At 34.2% G+C, this 21,136-nt stretch overlaps 1 long non-coding RNA gene across 2 annotated transcripts; it reads left to right on the forward strand.

The window, feature by feature from the left end:
- Positions 1-29: 29 nt before the first annotated feature.
- Positions 30-19,732, forward strand: LOC120364318 (uncharacterized). Of its 2 annotated transcripts, none has more exons than XR_012517687.1 (4): positions 30-181; positions 2,566-2,641; positions 8,942-9,049; positions 18,897-19,732. It is a non-coding gene; the product is annotated as an uncharacterized LOC120364318 (long non-coding RNA). The 2 variants fall into 2 exon arrangements; XR_005579599.2 differs by having other exon boundaries at positions 2,571-2,641.
- Positions 19,733-21,136: the final 1,404 nt, after the last annotated feature.

The raw sequence follows: 21,136 nt of genomic DNA on the forward strand, positions 1-21,136 counted from the left end.
CTGGGGGCGGGGCGTGGCCTCCTGGGGGAGGGGCGTGGCTCGCGCTGGGCCAGCGATCACCCGCAGAGTTGGAGAAATCGGTCCTAGAGGCCTGATCTGAGAGGACCGCAGTGGAAACTTCTTCCCTCTCTGAAACCATCACCCCTCAGCCAATCCTAACGAAAACGTACAAGCTATTTTGGTCGGTAGCTGACTAATTTCTCCTGGCCTCCACGGAGCCCTGTTCGGTTCTGTAAAAATTCCCGAGTGATTGTTTTTGCCCATTCTACATCTTCCCTCGGAGAGGCCACACCCCATGCCCAGGCTCCCACAACTTCTTCCCACGCCAGGTCCGCAAGGCAGACGGTTTGGCTTCCTAAGGGGCTCATTGCCTTCCTCCTGCCTCCTCGGTCCCCTAGGCTTCCTTCTCCTTTCCAGCGCTCTTTACTGTTCTCCCACTGCCTCCTCTCTGCTCCTGCTGCTCGATCCTATTTCCCTCTGTCTCCCCAACCCTCCAGCTGAAATGCATAAAGTGCTTGACCCTTTTGGGCCAGTCAGTGAGCTAGGCACTGGATAGGACACAGCCGTGAGGGAAATATGGCCCCGGCCTGTAAAAAGCGAACTAGACCCACTAGGTGTTTGGACTAACTTCATGTATTCTTTCTGTGAATGCCTGGTCCTAGAGGCCTGATCTGAGAGGACCACAGTTGAAACTTCATCTTTATTTCTGGCACCACTAGTAATAACACTATTTCTTGAGAATGTACTAACCTCCAGATACTATGCTAAACACCCTTTAAACATTTATTTATTGCAATAGTCTTATCAATGATTACCCTTGATTTTTCAAAGATTGAGGAAGAATAACAATTGCTATTAAATGGTGGTCCTTGAGGCTATTTTTTTAATCAGTACACTCTGCTCTGTTTTAATTCCACACATGTGCTTAATACTCTTAAATTTGAAATCTAAGCTTGGGATATAATCTATTCCCAGCTTCCATATGGATGTCCCACAAACTCAAATTGAATCTACTCAAATCTCAACACACACACACCCTTCATCAAAACAGGAAAAAACAAAGGCTTCTTCCTGCATTTCCCATCTCATTGACAATACCACCATCTACCCAAGCTAGAAACTGAGGAATGCTTCTAGATACTTCTTTTTCCTCTTATCTCTCATGTTCCGTTGGTCCCTAAGTCCCAGTAATCTTATCACTAAAATTAATTGGTCCCATTCTACCTATTCCTACTCTATTCCCCTGGTTAAGCAGCTAATCGTATTTTGTTTGTTTGCACCATTGCTACAGGCTTATAACATCTCCCTTCCATCATCTACCCTAACGATCCATCTTTTATCAATTTGATCTTTGGTGTCAAACTATTTTCTTTTTCTTCCCCTTTTAAACTCCCAACTGCCCCCAGTGCAAAGTGTGTAATAGCCTCTGTTACTTGATTTCTGAATTAGTTTCTTATTGCTAACAAATTATCACAAATGTAGCGACTTACCATAAATTACCACAAATATATTATCTTAACAGTGATGGAGGTTAGTAGCCGAAAGAGAATCTCAGTGAGCTGAAACCAGTGTATGGAAAGTGCTGTATTCTGTCTGTAAGCTCTGGGTCACAACCTATGTTCTTGCCCTTTCCAGTTTCTAGAAGTTCCCTCTTCCTCACACTTTAAATTTAGTAATGTGGCATCTTCGAATCTCTCTGACTCAGGCCTCTTCCTCCTTCCCTTCTACAATTAAAGAATATTTGTGATTACATTGGGTCGATCTAGGTTATCCAAACTAATTTATCCATCTTAAGATCAGCTGATTAGCAACCTTAATTCCATCAGCAATCTTAATTCCTCCTTGCTATGAAATATTCACATACTCATAAGTCTTGGAAACCAGGATATAGACGTCCTTGGGGTACTATTATACTGCTTCTCACAGCCCCTTTTTTTCCATTTCTGAGACATAACTCCCCAATACCACCTCTCAGAATTGAACCTCAAATGACACATAACTGTTTGTGGTTGGCTCTCTATGTGGGGCCTGCTTATTCATGCATGATTCTGGGTCTCTGTTTATGCTGCCCCTTCTGCTTGACAGCCCCTTGCACTTCACTGCTTGGCTAATTTTAATCAGCCTTTAAAACAGCTCAAGTGTTATAAGCTTTTGACAAATTCTCTCCCTCTGTGCTTCCCTCCATCTTAACATTGTCACATTACAGTAAGAATATCTGTTTACTTTTCCGTCTCTCTCTACTAGAATGTAAATTCCTTTAGTGCAAGGGTTGGCTTGTATGCATAGCACCTAGCATAGTGCTGAGCAAGCACTTAGTGAGCGCTAAGTTAAATTTTGTTTCCTGACTCAGTCAGACATGAATGAGGACCCACTGAAAAATTTTAAGCAAATTCTTATTCTAGAAGAACACTCTGGCAACAATTTGGAAGGCAGATTTGTGGGGATGAGAGTAAAGGTCTGGGAGACTTCATGATTTTTAGACATGCAGAGAGTGAATTTGAGAAACATTTAAGAAGAAAACTTTCAAAACTTTGAGCTCTTCCTTATCTTGCCTACTTTTAAAAGAACAGAGTTGGAGGGAATCATTGCTGTGGGAACCTGACAATGGTGGATGACAAGCTTGAATTTCCAGAGAAAACAGGTAAGCCAGAAAAATGAATTCTGGAAAAAAAAAAAAAAGAAAAATCCATATCAAATAGGTGAGTTCCTTTTATAAAGAAAGTGAATGGAAAAGAAAAAGTCTATGGTGTAGATAACATATCTATGATATTTATATGTAAAGCAGAATTTGTTATATTCTTGGAAAAGTTAGAAGAATATGTGTCTGGGGTTTTATGAACATTGGGGTCTTTTCAGAGACTTTACTGTATGTCTATATAATAATTTCCCAAATTTAGTGACTTTAAACAATTATTTATTATTTCTCACAGTTCTCTGGGTTCCTTGGTATTGTTTCGGTTTGCTCTTGCTTAAGTAGGGCTGGATCATCTAGGATGGCTTCACTCACGTCTGGTCTCTCAAAACAACAACAACAAAATCAATGGAATGATTGAGATGCAGGACCACCATCTACCTGTGTTTATTCTCCAGAAGATTAGGCAATATGGTTTTACGTTTTAGTCTCAAGACTCCCAGCATCAAGAGGGAGTAAATATTAATGTGCTTATGTGCTTCTCAAGTATTTGGTAGCATAACATTTGCTATTGTCTAACGTGGAAGGAAACTACATAAGGGTATGTGTACACTAAGGCTCCCATTCATAGGGCTCATTGCCTCAAAAATCTACCAAAGATCACTTTCTGATCTCAATGATTCACAATGCTCCCATATTCAAAACACTTACCTCTCCTAAGAGAACCAAAAGCCTCATTCAGTCATGTGATTAGGCTTAAAATGTAGTGTTTTATAATCTACAATTATGTCCATGGACAGCTAATTGGATACTGCCTGTATGAATTGAAAGACCTATGAACTAAAAAACTAAAAAGTTGGGTTAATAATCTATAGGTGAAAAATCAATTTCTCCAAAACTTTAGGATTAAAACAACATTAATTGCTTATTGTATCTAGTGGTTTCTCATTGGGTTTGGAGATTCAGATGAGGCATAAAGGAGACAGTTGGTATCTGTTCTATAATATTAGGAACTTCAGCTGGCCAACTCGAAGACTAATAGCTGGAATCAGCTTCTTCTAAAGTTATTAGGAGAAAATTTGCTCCTTTGAGGTCTTACTTTTGAGATCTGTTAGAGAAGACCAGAAGAGACCTCAGTATAGGATTAATTATTGATTTATTCTGCACACCCAATGACTCATCTATCAGAATTTTTTCCAGCTTAGCTGGTGGGAACACATAATGTTTACAGTTGTTTGTGAAAGCCCAGCACTATCCCTTTTGAGTGATTTTTTCCATGGCATATGGTAGTTTTCTCAGAGTTCTGACAAATAGGCAGGAAATACTCAAAGATAGTTCTCTACACATCCTGAGGGTTCTTAAGTTCATGTTCTATGCAGCTCTCCTCTCTCTACTTTTCTTTCCCATACACTAGCCACATCTGCCTTTCTGGGCTCTGAGTTCTGTTTCCTGAACTCAGGGAGTCAGATGAGCTCCATCTGGATCCTCCCTCCCTGTGCTGTGGTTTGAAAGTTCTTTCAAGTTTTATCAGTATGCCTTGCCTGTTTTGTTTATTGTTTTACAGAGATCATCGACCCTTCCAACTGTCTTGAAAATTTTTGCTTCATATATTTTGTTTGTTTTTTACGTGTTTCAGGGCATGTCTTCTCCCTGTTACCCTGTCTTGAGAGGAAATAAAACTCAGTTTTACTTGTGATAATCCTTGTAGAGTTTTTAATTCTTAAGCTAACAATCACTTTATTTGGAGAACATTCCACATATATAAATGTTGGTAGGTGTTCAATCTCACTTGTTGCCATATTTTCATTTGTCATGTCATGGAACATGGTCAAGGGCATGTGACTTTGTATTCTAAAAAGGAATTAATTCAAAGTTTCTTGTACAGTTAAGGACCATGAAGTCAGGCTTAATGTCTGCACAATGTCACAGCACAAGCCACAACATTTTAATCCAACTACATCTGTGGTTTGATACTGTGTTTACTCTCCTTGTTTCTGTTCCATTTTCCTCAACTTGGATATCAAACCTTCTTATATAGTCTCTGAGCTTTCCCAGATCTTTTCTGTCTAGGTTAGCCAGGATTGTTTCCTATTATTTACAATCCAAAGTCCTGGCTTATATATAATAACCAATTTACTCCCAGCTTTGCTTCATTTTTGTTTACTATTTCTTAATGTAACTATATAAGCAGAAGATTTAAATGTTTGAATTTTACCACCTCCTATGTCTATTCTCTTTTTTTTTTTTTTTTTTTTTTTTTTTTTTTTTTTTTTTTTTGAGACGGAGTTTCGCTCTTGTTACCCAGGCTGGAGTGCAATGGCGCGATCTCGGCTCACCGCAACCTCCGCCTCCTGGGTTCAGGCAATTCTCCTGCCTCAGCCTCCTGAGTAGCTGGGATTACAGGCACGTGCCACCATGCCCAGCTAGTTTTTTGTATTTTTAGTAGAGACGGGGTTTCACCATGTTGACCAGGGTGGTCTCGATCTCTCGACCTCGTGATCCACCCGCCTCGGCCTCCCAAAGTGCTGGGATTACAGGCTTGAGCCACCGCGCCCGGCCTATTCTCAATATTTTATTGAGAAATAAAATATAAGATCTTTAGGATCCTGTGTTGGTCAAGACTATCAAGAAAAACAGAACCAACAGAAGATGTGTGTGTGTGTGTGTGTGTGTGTGTGTGTGTTTATGTGTGTGTACGTGTGTGTGTCTTCCTCTCTCTATATGTATAGAGAGGTCTCTACATATACCAGTTGCCCAGCAAGCTGAGAAATACTTGCTGTTTGAATCCAACGGCAGTCTGTTGGCAGAATTTCTTCTTGCTTGGGAGAAATTGGTACTTGTCACATTAAGACCTACAACTGACTGGATGAGACCCACTCATATTATGGAGGGCAAACTACTTGACTCAATGTCCACTGTTTTAAATGTTAATTTCATCCAGAAAACACCCTCATAGAAACATTCTGAATGTTAGGCCAAATATCTGGGTGCTGGATCTCAGTCACAATGATATGTAGAATTAAACATCACAGATCCCCATTTTTGTCTATTCCATTAAGCTGAGTTAATTTCTGAATCTAAAAATAAAAACGATGGTTTTAACTTAGAAAAAACATTTCAATTTAAGTTATACTCTTTAAACACAATATTTAATTAATGAACACTTATGTGGATTCAATCTAGCCATAATCTTTTCTATTTATTTTAATTTGTATTTAGTTATACATACTTTCTTAGTTTCTTAAATACTTAGTGATTAATTTGATTATTTTTGCTTTCTTCTAATATTTGACATATATTCTTAATAATGCCACCTTCAGTTAATATTTGGTTGACTGATATCTCATAATAACTTTATGAGATATTTTAAAATTTTAAAGGTATTTTAAAATTAAAAATAAAAAGTAAAACTTTGTTTAAAATTGTTTAAAATTACTTGTCTTGTCTTCTTAATCTTATATTGTCCAGGTTTAATAATTTAACCTGACAGTTTAAAATCATTAATATTAATGAATTCATCAGAAAATAGACATAATAAAATGTTTTTGATATTACATTGCAGTGATCATAATTCATTTAACAGTCAAAAAGACAATCTGCACATAAAACATATCTAAAATTGCTAGTAAAAGTAGCTAGTATATTGTAATGTAATAGAATTACTTGTCATAGACTGAAACTAAGAAACTTGAGGAATTGACATTAACATTTTAAAATGACAGAAAGTTTCAAAGGTTTTCAAACAATTTTTTCCAGAAATGTATGGTAATGATTACAATGTGAAGTCTAAAAAAATGCCTGATAAATAAATAGATAATATATCTTTGCCAATATCTCACTCTTTAAAATACTTTACATTATAGTTTGCATTGCTTTGTAATATATTTATGTTAGTGGTGTTGAAAAACTGATACCAAACTCAGGTTTCTCATTTGTTGAGTAGTTCAGACCTTAAATAAAGGGCCAAAATTAAATATTGGTTGGCCAACTTACTCATATATACTCTTTCTTTCTGTCTCTCTACGAACGCACGCACACAGGCATGCACACACACACACACACAATTCAAGTGAAATATAAAATAAAAAGTAATGTTAAATGCATTTTAAGTTTAAACTTAAAATGTAAGGTAGCTAGGCATATAACACATCATAAGTGGAGAAAATTAGTAAGAGACATTAGGATTATACAGTACAATTTTAATAGTACAGACTCAGGTGTAAGATTACCTGTGTTTAAATCCTATTTATTTCAACTCATGACTTGTTTCCTCATATCTAAAATTATCATATCTTATAATATCATTGATGGGGCAGCCTCAATAGGGACAACGATTAATGGTGATCAGTCTGCCCATCTCTGCGTAGTCCTGATCATTGTACCATGTTATCCAGCTTAAAATCACAGAAAGACATTGTGGGGCTGGATTTTCTGTTTTTTATAGCTTTTTTTCACTATAATTATTGGAATAAATTGCTCTTACAATCTCAGTCACTGTCATATGTGTTGGGTGTTTGGGGAGAAAGGGTTTGAAAAATAGCTGGAAAATATTAACCAGCAAAATGCGTATTTTTGTTTTATTAATCAAATGGCTGTTGTTTGTTTCTAAAGTTTGTCATATTACCAAAAATGTTATAGAAACAAAAGTCTTTCTGTTTATTAACTTTATATATGAGTGAAGAGTAAACAATTTACTGTTATATAATCAATTTGCAGTAAAACTATGTTAATGCAAATAATAATATCTCCCACTTATTCCTCAGTAATTCTATTGTAGTTAGTCAGCCCTCATAATGGTTCCAAATTATTCCTGCTTTGTGATATTTATACTCTTATGTAACCTCCAACACTTAAAAGTGAACTTGGCCTAGTGACTTGCTTTTAACAAATCTAATATGGCAAAAGTGATGACTTTCAAAATGTCCCTTTCATCTTGCCCATCTTATTCTACTCTCTCATTTACTTACTACAAATGCAGCCAGCTGCCAGGTTGTGAGCTCTCTATGGAGAAGTCCATATGGCAAGGAACTGGGAGAAGCCTCTAGCCTATAACCAGGACAAACATGAGCCTTTTGTCCAGCAGCCGTTGAGGAACTGAATTCTGCCTACACCCATTTGATGGGGCTAGGAATCAAATTCTCTCTTAGTTCAGCCTTCAGATGAGACCTCAGCTCTGACCAACAGTTTGCTCAGAGTCTTTTAACTGACTTTGAGCCAGATGCACACAGCTGGGCTGTGTCTAGAGTCCTAAGATGCAAAAACTGTGAGATACTAAATGTTTGTGATTTCAGTGGCTAGGTTTTAGAACAATTTATTTTATAGCAATGAGCAACTATGGTTACAATATATCATTGATTGTTGTAGTCAGCTGACAAAGTATGAGATCCTTTCATTAACACTATGACACAGTTATTATAATCTCTATTTTTCAAAGAGAAACATTGGGCTTGAAGAAATTAAATAATTTGCCTATAATCACAAAGCTTTGAAATGGGCTCTGTTACAAGGGATCATTCTTAACCAACAAACACTTCTTTTTTCTCCTCATCAGTTTTTAAAGTAAAATTATTTTTTACATCTTAAGTCTTAAAAACTATGTATATGTTTGCTTCTCATGTTGGATTTCACCAGTATATAATCAAAAGAAAAAAATAGAAAACTAACATTAAAACCACCACATGGGCAGAGCTTCATCATCTGTACTCTGCACCATGTTCCTGATAAAACCTGGCAGAGGCATGAGAGGTAAATTATGAAATGACTGATTCTATATCACATGTTAAAGATATAATCATTAAACTATTTTATACACTTCAATAATCCACTATGATCCCATTTGCCAATTTATTATCAACATTTATCTTTATTTTCCTCTATTTTATTTATTTATTTATTTATTTTGAGACAGAGTTTTGCTCTTGTTACCCAGGCTGGAGTGCAATGGCACAATCTCGGCTCACTGCAACCTCTGCCTCCTGGGTTCAAGCAATTCTCCTGCCTCAGCCTCCTGAGTAGGTGGGATTACAGGCACGTGCCACCATACCCAGCTAATGCTTTGTATTTTTAGTAGAGACGGGGTTTCACCATGTTCACCAGGATGTTCTCGATCTCTCGACATCGTGATCCACCCGCCTCGGCCTCCCAAAGTGCTGGAATTACAGGCTTAAGCCAACGCGCCCAGCCTATTTTCCTCTATTTTAGTAATCTGTGATGAACAAAAATAATATGTCAACTACATTATGTATTAAATACTAATTTCTTATTCTAGTCTAAGTTCTAGTGTAAATATATTTGATTGTATTTGATTAGCATGTCTGTGAAACTCATCTATGCCATCTGGAAAGGAAAAAGTTAAGTTGCATTTTTGCAATACATTCTCCCTTCCCTGGGGATGCTCCTGGAAAATAAAGAAGTCAAGTTCGTTGAACTAATCCTCTTATAAACATACTAATGATAAATCTACCAGTAAAACAACAATAACAATAAGAGTTTTTTTTTTTTTCTAACAAAGGAGTCTTTTCCTATGGTAAGCTTTTAGCAGAATGTGCTTAATTGTCTGGAATAATTTATGGTAAGCAAAAAGAAATATATGGACTTCTGCATAATGGCTCCTTGGAAAATGTTATATACGTAACTCTTTCTGTAGAAAATATAAATGTTTTCTAATCTGTCTTCTTTCATGAAAGTGAGGTACCTGCATACCTCGTAGAAAGCTCATCTGTTCAGTTGGGCCAGAAATGCCTTTGATGTTGTGTGATTGGACTTAGTGAGCTGAAATCAACATAGACATTCTGATCTCACCTTTCCTTACCTGTGCCTCATGATTCCGAGTGACTTGAAATTGTTAGTAAAGTTTGATCCTGGATAAGTTCTCTGAGTCCATGAGTCTGAATGATAAATCTGATCCTTTCTGTTATTTTAAATTCCAAGATGTATTTATTTCTATGATAGCTTTTCTTAAACTTCATCCTTCTATCAGTTGGTTTAATCAATTTGGTAGCCCTTAGGGGCACAAAAGTCACCTTCTATATTGGTAAAGGAATACAAGTATAGGCAAAATTCTACACAGTAAAAAGAAAAATAATTCACTCTTTAATTCTAGGTTCTAATACTGTCAACTCATAAGCAAACAACAGTAGTTTGTGTATTATTATACACATGCAAAAATATCTTATAAAATATTAAGTGTTCAGAGTTCCACTTGGTACATTTTTAACTGAGTAATATATTTTGAAGATCATTTCATATAAGCACACTAGGATTTGTTTTAGTTTTAACCATATGGATGTGGTATTCTGTAACTACCCTAATTTATTCAGCTAGTCTTCTATTTGTGAATGTTCAATTTTTTACATTACAAATATTTTACCACGAGCATCCTTTTCATAGATTGCTGGATTAAAAAAGTATACCCACTTCTCCAGGCTTTTTTCCTTAGAGGTATTGCCATGCTTTCCTCAAAGCAGTTACACTAATTTATCCTCCCTGAAATGGAGATCTGAGAAGCTATGCACCTGCAGTTAGTGTTCTCATTCTGTATCAGATAGAGCCTTTCCATAAATTGTGTTTCAGGTAATGGCTAAAACTATTTTTTCTCTGTATGTAATTTTCTTTTGTTTCAGAGATTCCTCTCTCCTTTCCCCAATTTTTACTCTCTATTTTTCATTAAAGAAACTTGTATTTTGTCAACTTTAAGCAAAGCCCATAGATAATTTTCAGATATTTTTAAAAATGTAAGTTTAGATTATGAGTAAAAAGACCAAAAGTAGTGAGTAAAATGAACTAAGTTACTTAGGGACTCAACTGTAAATTTTATATTTAATTTTTTATAAATATAAACAAAGTTTAAAAATTACAGTACACATTTTATATGTTATATACAACAATTAGCATAAAAATATATCACAAATTGAATACAACTTTGTACTTTACAGCTTAACTATGCACAAAAGTTTAACCCAGTAGACCCAATACCGCAATTTTTTAGAAAAACCCACTTGCTTCATTTATGTCGCTGCAAAGGACATGAACTCATTTTTTATGGCTGCATAATATTCCATGGTGTATACGTGCCACATTTTCTTTATCCAGTCTGTCACTGATGGGCATTTGGGTTGGTTCCAAGTCTTTGCCATTGTAAATAGTGCTGCAATAAACGTACATGTACATGTGTCTCGGCAAACTAACACAGGAATAGAAAACCAGACACTGCATTTTCACTCAAAAGTGGGAGTTGAAAAATGAGAACACATGGACACAGGGAGGGGAACATCACACGCCAGGACCTGTCAGGAGGTGGGGGGCAAGGGGAGAGAGACAGCATTAGGACAAAAACCTAATACCTGTGGGTCTTCAAAGCTAGATGAGAGGTTGATGGATGCAGCAAACCACCATGGCACATGTATAGCTATGTAACAAACCTGCACACTGCACATGTATCCCAGAACATAAAGTATAATAATAATAATTTTTTAAAAATAATGAAAAACCTGCTTGCAAAGTTCATCCTTGGCTGACGCCAGGGAATTCAGCAATCGAAGCATTCACAAACTGATAAGACTAGTTTACTGTGCCTGTACAGTTTGTGAAAATAATGCAGTTTATGCTAAATACCTGCCTTCTTTCTAGGAGTTTGGAATTCCGATATGTGCTAGGAGCAGGTGTGTACATGATCAGCCCTCATAGAAATGCAGGACTCCGTTATGTGATGAATTATGCCCCCCAAACCTTATATGTTGAAATTGTAATTCAAAGTACCTCAGGATGTGACAGTATTTGTAGATAGGGTCTTTTAAATGGCAACAAAGTTAAAATGAGGTCATTAAGGTGGGCTCTGATTCAATATGACTAGTGTTACAACAAGGGGAAATTAGGACAGATGTACACATAGGGAAAACCTACCAATACCTTAATTTCAAATTTATAGCCTCCCAAATTGTGAGAAAATAAATTTTTGATGTGTAAACCATTCACCATGCAACAGTTTGTTATAGCAACCCTAGCAAACTAACACAGACTCTGAGTGTCTAATGGGCTTTGTGGAAGACCCATTACGTACATTTTACTGCACTTTTCACTGCCAATGAACGGAGCATGCTAGCTGGTCCTCTAAGAGGAGGGACCCTGGACTTCTTCCTCTGCTGACCCTGTTTCATAGCCTTACACTGTAATAAATCTTAGAAGTGAGCACAACTTTATATGGAGTTCAATGTGTCCTAGGAATCACCAGAGTTCTGGGTGGTATTGGAGATTCCAGAAGCACAGACCCAACCAATATAATGTTTCAATAGTTTTGAAACTTAGAGTCTTTTATTATTTGACTAACAAATACTCTTTTTATTTAGGTGAAATCCAGCACATATGAATCGTAGGTAGGCATTCAGTCCCCCTTTCAACTGAAGATGAAATTTGGTGTATTGTTATAATTCTCTGTCTTGTTTTACCTGGCTCATCATAACAATATGAAAAATATTTACAGAAGATTTTCATCTTTCTTGTTCAGTGCATTCTTCAATGACTAGAACAGTGTCCACTAATATTAAGTATAAAGGACTCAATAGTAAGTATTCAATAAATACCACCTCAGCAAATGAGTAAATACATTATTTATTTATTTGGGGGTCACTGTTTAAATGGACATTCTCAAGATGTTTACACTAGGGTATCTCCAGTTTCCTTTTCTTTCTTTCTTCCTTAATTTGTGGGGAAAGGAGGACATTCATTCCTGAACACTGATTCTTCTAATTGACACTGCCCTCTTTTAGATAGCATCCATATTTTTAGCTTCTAAATTGTTGTTTTCTTGTTCAGTATTAAAACCGGAACTATGGAATAGTAAAAAATACGTTAAGGCTTGCTATGATCTATTTCTCTCATTTATTTATCTACTTAATGATATGTATATCACAAATTTGTAGTAATAACTTTGTTACATACTTTAACTACAGAAGATTTTTTGATTGTTCAACCTTTATGCACAGATGCTTATAAAACCTGCAAGTATCCACAAATTAATCACAGTAAAAGGATTATGGATCTGCATGAAGATAAAGTTATTTTGTTAAATGGAGGATCTCAAACTTAGTAACTTGTGGTATTAATTGAATGGGTCAAGTGTAATTTTTTTTTTTTTTTGATAAAGGCATTATTAGAGAAAGTAGAAAAATACGTTGTGAGGAGGTAATGGGCAGGATCAGCAGAAGAGAAACTGGTGTCAAGAGTAATATTTCTTAAACTAAAGCAAATGAGAAATGAACAGAATAGTGTCTTCCAGATTTAGTAAGAATATTAAGTTATGCAAATTTGTTTTAGTTATAGATGTATAATTTACATACTTTGCTTATATAAATATATGACATGTGATATATTTATAAATATATGACATGTGATATATTTATAAATATATATTTATAAATATATGACATGTGATATATTGTGAGTTTAAGGAGGGAAGATCTGAAAGTGACACAAGATGACTGATTATGAGCATTTATGTTTCAATAAAACATTCTAAAATGTGAAAACCCTTCAAAATGTTAGAACAAAAATTGCTATTGAACATCATTTAGTTGAACATTTTTTATTTTATAAGTAATAAAATAGGGGCTCAGTAAAAATGAAGTTATCTTCTAAAATTATAATTTAGATTAGTGGGAGATTTAACTTTACAACACAAGTCTTCTATCAGTTTTCCATCAAATCATAGAGGCTAAGAAAACACGCTAGCTGTCCAAGCATGTAACTTTGGATCTATTCTATTTATTAAATTGAAACTGGCATTAAGATTATTTTTATAAGGAAACCTATTTATTATATTAAGTGCCATCACCACAAAAAATGTAACTGTTCTCCAATTTTAAAGAATAAATATTCATTTAAATAGGATGCCTTTAATTGTGGTTACATAATTTCTTTACTTTTCACCTTATTATAATGAATTAAGAGAAATTTGTTTTTTGTTAACATTGGAATAATTGTTCATGTAGTTGATATTGTAACTATTCTAATATGTGTCCAGAACAAGCACCAATTAAAAATATTACTGCATCCTTATCATCTTCTGCCAGCTGGTTGTTCATATTAACATTTCAGGGGATCACAGTGTTATTTTAGGAAGCCGCTTATCAAGTCATGGGTTTTTTTTGTTGTTGTTGTTATTGTTTGGTTGAATTTTTTTAGCTAATTAGCGAACAGTCTGAGAAAAGCTTTATCTTTAATATGGTTTCAAAAGTAATGAAGGTGGGAATAATAAAGACCTTTGGAGACATTCTATACAGAAAAACTGACTTCTATTATATTAATATTTGCATATGTTTGTCAAATTATTTTCTATTTCTCTCTTTTAAATTTTTCTCAATCATTTTGCTTTAGATGTATTTCCTACATACAGAAAACTGTTGGGTTTTGTTTTGTAGGCACTTTGAAATCTTTTTAAAAATGTAATAAATTAACCTTTCACTTATAAATATTTTTTATGTTACTTACTGTAATTCTTTTATGTCATATTTACTAAGTTTCTCTAGGTGTGTATCTCATTCTCTTGGTTAATCATGTTAAGGGCCTTAGTTGACTTATAAATATTTCTTCCACATTTATTTTGGAAGAAATAAATGTGGAAGAATAAATGTGGAAGAAATAAATCTTTATACAAAAAGTAGTGAAGTTATTTTCAACTGCTGATTCATAGAAAGTGCTCATAGTATTTTCATTTTTGGCCCAGGAAGTGCATACTGAAAGCAGAGTAATTTTTCAAAATTCTAGTCAAATTTAAAAGACCATCAGGACTATTGTTTCTTGCTGTGATTTTGAAGATAAAAAAAGTGTTTTATTTAAGTGAGAAAATTCAGATAATGGCTGTAATTCATGAATTAAATTATTTCATGTGTCCTGATTTACATAGGTGCGTCATTTCAAATATGATCTTATTATTCTCCAAAAGGTCTAAATATTGTAAACATGTTTTAGATTTGCTTTCGTTTTAAATTTATCATGTTCTGCTTTGCATAACCTTGATAATCATTAAAACCATTATTTTTGCAGGGACTTAATTATGTGAAAATAATTATGCCCTTCTTTAAGGGATCTAGCATCTTATTCATTCAATTATGTCCTTCCTCAATTCAACTTAAAACCACAGTGAGATATCACCTTAATGCAGCCAAAATGGCAATGATTAAAAAGTCAAAAACAAAAAAAGAAAAAAGCAATAGATGTTGGTATGGATGTGGTTAAAAGGGACTGCTTAGACACTGCTGGGAATGTAAAGTAGTACAACCTGTATGAAAAACAGTATGAAGATTTCTCAAGAAATTAAAGTAGATCTACCATTCAATTCAGCAATCCTACTACTAGGTATCTACCCAAAGGAAAAATCATCGTTATATCATCTACCCAAAGGAAAAATCATCATTATATCAGCAAGACACCTGTACACATATATAATAAGGGGTACTACTCAACCATAAAAGAAGAAAAAAACAATGTCTATTGCACAATTTGTATAGAGCTAGAGGCCATTATCCTAAGCGGAGTAACTCAGTAATGGAAAACCAAATATGTTCTAACTTATAAATGGGAGCTAAGCTTTTGCTATGCAAAGGTATATGGAGTGGTACAACAGATATTGGAGATTTAGAAAGGGAGAGGGTGGGAGTTTTGGAAAAAAACTACACTATAACTGCACTAAAATCTTAGACTTAATCACTATACAATTCATCCATGTAACCAAGACCTACTTGTACCTCAAAAGCTATCGAAATCAAAATATATATATTGAAATTATGTCCTCCCTCAATATGACCCAGCCTCAAGGGTACCCAGCCTCCCCTTTATTCAAGAGATTCTTAGTATGTAAACTGCTGAAGAATGGAAACAATTAAGGGTCCGTGAGTCTGTCTTGGTGGCAAGTTATATTTCTGTTCAGTAGATCTAGAACTATTCACTTACACAGATCAAGAAAGAATGTAAGAGACTGCCATCACATTTTTTTTTCCTAGGAAAGCCATGATCAATTAGCCAACACCATAGATCTCTGTGAGTCAATATATTCTGATCACAGCTTTGCATCTCCTGTCTGTTACAGTAATCATGCTTAGCCTGTCTAGTAATTAAGTGCCACCACGTGGACCATGCCACTTAGGATCCTTTCATCCCTGTCACATTCAGAGATTTCTGTTTTTTATTTTATTTTATTTTATTTTATTTTTTAATTTGAGGTGGAGTCTCGCTTGGCTGGAATGCAGTACCTCGATCTCAGCTCACTGCAACCTCTGCCTCCTGGTCCCAGTTCAAGCAATTCTCTTACCTCAGCCTCCCAAGCAGCTGGGATTGCAGGCATGAGCCACCCTGTGCAGATAATTTTTGTATTTTTTAGTAGAGACGGGGTTTCACCAGGTTGGCCAGTCTGGCCTTGAACTCCTGACCTTGTGATTCACCCACCTCGGCCTGCCAAAGTGCTGGGATTACAGGCGTGAGCCACCACGTCTGGCCGAGATTCCTGTTTTATTGCAGCAGTTACTATTGTAATTTCTGACATACAGAAAAGAGTGACTACAGAGCTCTTCAGGGATGCTAGGATTCCCCTCACATATTTGAGAGGATGAGAAGATATGAGCAATAATGAGGAAAGATTTTAATATTTTTAATAAAACTTATAGTCTGTGAGTGTTTTATAACACATCTCTATTTTATATATCTAAATTTAAATATCTCAGCACTTTCAAACACAAGCAAGCCATATATACTTAGCACTAAATATATTTATAATTCAGAATTTAATATGCTATTTTTACATATTCTAGAGAATCAGCAAGGTTTTACTGTGGGTGGAAAAGCATAGCTCTCCATATATATTATATAATTATGTTTGAATGTACATATGGCATAATTTGAAATGGAATAAATATGAGGGCAAATCTTGTTTTTTGTAACATATGCATTACATTTTTATTATAGAATTTAACCAATTAGTAAAGCAAACACAACAAATAGTTATTTTCAGAGGAAATAAATTTTTTGAAATACATTTTACACTTCCAAAAAATTAGATCAAAGCAAATGTTCATTTTTATGTTCTCTAAACAAAAATGCTGCTTTAACCTGAGAGAATACACATACACACACCACACACAGAAACACACACACCCCCACTGAAAATATTTGGAAACTAATTACACACCTGAAAAATTATGTTTATATCTCACCACTTATATTCATCATTTTTACTTTCCTATAGAACATGATGTAGAGACCTGATTTTCAATGTGGTCCTTGTTGTATGATAGTAAAGAGATTTTAGGAGACAAATTGTTCAATAGCAAAAAAATAAAACATTTCTCTCAAAATGACTCTAGACACTTTTAGAGAACAATTTTTTTAAATCCTCCGGCTGGTAGCAGATAGAGGCTTTATGTCTAAAGCATCATGTTTTGTTTTACCTTGCTTTTAGAGGTGAATTTTCTGAGATGCCCACAAGATCTATAAATTTTATTTTTAGTGCTAAATTTTTATTGTTAACTAAATAACATAAAGAATAATCAAAGTCATTTGGAAAAAAGAAAAACAGAATTGGCTGCCAAATATTTTAAGTATAGGACCTTTTTTCATATAAAAATTACTCAAAGACTTTGAAGATTTGAATTTTTAGGTTCAGCTAATTTAAGGAACAGATTATGGATACCAGACATATGGATTCAGCAATTCTTTAGACATATATCATATTTTATTAAAAAAATAGTCATTTCAAAAAAAGTAGTACCTAGTTTATAATGTATAGTCATATGTACGTTATTGATGGGGATACATTCTGAAAAATACATCATTAGACAATTTCATCATTGTACAAACATCGTAGACTGTATTTATACACACCTAGAAAGGATAGCTTACTACACACCTAGGCTTTATGGTATAGCCTATTGCTCCTGAGCTACAAACCTCAGGATGGTATAGCATATTACTTCACTAAATACTATAGGCAATTATAATACATAAGATATGTCTTTGTGTTCCTAAGCAAATGTATACATAGAAAAGGTACAGTAAAAATATGGTATAAGATATAAAATGTGGTACATTTGTATAGGTCACTTACTATGAATGTAGCTTGCAAGATTGGAAGTTGCTCTTGGTGAGTCTGTAAATAAGTGGAGAGTAAATATGAAGGCCTAGGATGTTTTTGTACACTACTATAGACTTTATAAACACTATACACTTAGGTCATATCAAATTCATATTCTTTCTTTGATAAGATGTTAACCTCAGCTTACAATAACTTTTTTACTTTATAAAATTTTTAGTTTCTAAACTTCTTAAATTTTGTAATAACAGCTTAAAACCCGAACACATTGTACAGCTGTATAAAAATTTTTGCCTTATGTCCTTATTCTATAAGTTTTTTTCTATATTTAGCATTTTTACTTTTTATCTTGTAAAACCTTTGTGTTGAAAACAAAGACACAAACACACATGTCAGCTGAGGCCTGCTCAGGGTCAGGATCATCAATATCACTGTCTTCCACCTCCATATCTTGTCCCGCTGGACTGTCTTCAAAGGCAATCATGCACATGAAGCTGTCATCTCCTAGTATAATAATGACCTGTTCTAGAATACCTCATGAAATAACTGTCTGAGAATATTTTACAATTAATGCCTTTCTTTTATTAGTTCAAGGATTATACTTTAAATAATGGTAAAATTATAGTATAATAAATACAGAAACCAGTAACATAGTTATTTATTATCATTGTCAAGTATTATGTACTGTACATAATTGTATATACTGTACTTTCATTCAACTGGCAGTGCGATAGATTCATTTACACCAGCATCACCAAAAACACTTGAGTAATGGGTTGCGATATGACATGATGGCTACAACATCACTATGTGATAGAATTTTTGTAGCTTCATTATAATCTTATAAGGTTACCATTACATACATAGTTTATTATTAGCGAAAACATCATCATGTATTGCGTGACTGTATATAATTTTATGTACCTCCTGCTGTGAATTACCACTAAGTTTTGTGTTAAACACTGAAACAGAAAATAAAAATTGAGTTCGACTGGACATCACGGCATATGCTGTAGTCCCAACTATTCAGGAGGCTGAGGCAGGAGGCTCCTTTGAGCCTAGGAGTTTTAGTTCAGCCTAGCAACATGGCAAGACCCCATTTGAAAAATAATCATAATAATAATTGAGGGTGTAAGATATTCAAAAGGCAAAAGCCTTAAAATCACCTTATACACTATTCTTTTTTAGGAAAATACTTTGTGGGCCTTGAGCTTTCTGAAATACTTTGGAACAGGAACAGCATCTATCTCAGGGTTTAAAATATGGTTCTTGCTTTCCTTGAGTCTCTTCTCCCAGATACGGCATATTGGCCCTCTTCCCTGTGACATGCCTAACCTGCCATTGGCTGGCTTTCATACCAAACCTTTGTTTTTAGCCTACTATCAATTCAACTTTTACATTGACAAAACATATTTTTTTGTTTGTCAATGTAAAAGCTGAAATTTTTACATTCAACTTTATTTAATTTAAATGATGAATTAAAATTTAAATGCTGAAAATTTAAGCACTAAAAATGATATTAGAATAAATATGTTTATAAACAGAGATATATCTCATTTTTGTATGCAGTCAACAGATCACATGTGTATGTCTCTTGTATGTTCCTGTGCAGGAATCGCTTGAATTACTACATAAGCTCCATGAGAATATTAAGTTTATTTAGGGGAACAGGACATATCTACATGAAAAACAGAAATAATACTACAAATAAAAGTGAGATCACAAGATGACATATAATTAATTCTCAGTGAATGACATGCTATGAAATCATCAGAAGAGATGACTATATGGGAAAAGCGTTATGAAATTAGTTTGAACTGTAAAGAGAATTGGGTTTTGTTAAACAGAAAGAACTTTTTCCACTGTGGTATTATGTTTAATATGATTTTCAGTGTATTAAAATACTCAAAGAGTAAGTTGAAAATATAGTTGTATTCTTTTCATTTAATCTATTGTAAAATATATAATCAAAATGATATACTTTTAAAATAATCACATATAACAAAATCAATATGCCAGTAAAATAATCACAGTTTAAGATTTATTCATTATTTAAGTTAAATAATGTACATTATTTCTAAAACCTGGATTAGCTGTGCCAATGTTAATTTACAAGATATAAAGCCCATTTTATATAAAAATGGAAACAAGAAATATGATTTTGAAATTGATTTTAATCATAGGCTAAACAAAGATTCATAAAATATTAACCTGAATAAAAATTTAAGACATCTTTATTTGTGTTGCCATATATGTACAAATACAAAATATTATATCTCCTCAAATCTTTTCTTTTTGCAAATGGAAATCATTTTGCATATTGTACTTATTTTATGTGTACCCATTTTGTTTCCCATTCTCTGTCCAGAATTATTTAAATTCCTAATTTTAAAATTAAATTAAAATTAAAGTTTCCACTTACTTTGATCTAAAATATTAAATTAATGTATACATTTAAAAATTTTCTAAACATGTAGTAAATATTTTTTTACTTATAGTAGTTTAGGTCACAGTTGAGCCCTGAAAATACAAGCTTTCACTAATCCTAGCCATGTGAATGGTTTCAGTAGCTGTGGTAAGCTTAAGCAGAACCAGTATTTTGAGTTCATTTCTCCAACAAACATTTAGTACATTGCAAACACATAATATTGTTTTTCTCAGTCCCCCAATCAGAGTCAGATAGCCTCCTTTAAAATTTCTTACTTGACCTATAGGGATAAGAGTTGCAGAAATGAACGAGACTGACTACTGGACTAGTTGTATTAATGGAATAGCTGCCTATAGCAGGTACAAGAGAAATGCCCTGAATACATTTCATACTAGTTCAGAGAAAATATGAACACAATTTAAATGGAAATGTTAGATTAAAAAATAGGGATGAGGAGCTCCAAATTCAATGTATAAATTCTGATAAAATCTCTGGCTAATTCAGAAACCATGTATACTTGAGGCCAAGACTAGGCAGCACAGTTAAACCTCATTAGTCATCAGGGAAGCACAAAACTACAATAAATGACTGCTACACATCCATCAGAATGGCTGCAGTGAAAATACCTGTTAATTTCAAATGCTGACAGAAACATGTTATAACCAGACCTGTCATATATGGTTGAAGATAAAGTGTTAAAACCACTTTAGAAGAAAATCTGGAAGTTGTTTTCCCCTTTTTAAAGTAAAAATATACAATCTGTGACATAGCCTTCTCATCCTTGGCATTTATTAGAAAGAAATGAAAACTTATTTTCAAAAAAGAAGTGTAACAAATATTCACAGCTACTGTATTTAATAATAGCCAAAAAAGTGAACATTCCAGGTATCTTCCAAAAGGAGAATCATTAAACAAATGTGATAATTCATACAATGGAATCCTACTCAGCAATGAAAATGAACAAATTAGTGATACACAAAATAGCCATGGATAAATATTA

Source organism: Saimiri boliviensis, chromosome 5, assembly GCF_048565385.1.
Source record: "Saimiri boliviensis isolate mSaiBol1 chromosome 5, mSaiBol1.pri, whole genome shotgun sequence".
Classification (NCBI taxonomy): domain Eukaryota; kingdom Metazoa; phylum Chordata; class Mammalia; order Primates; family Cebidae; genus Saimiri; species Saimiri boliviensis.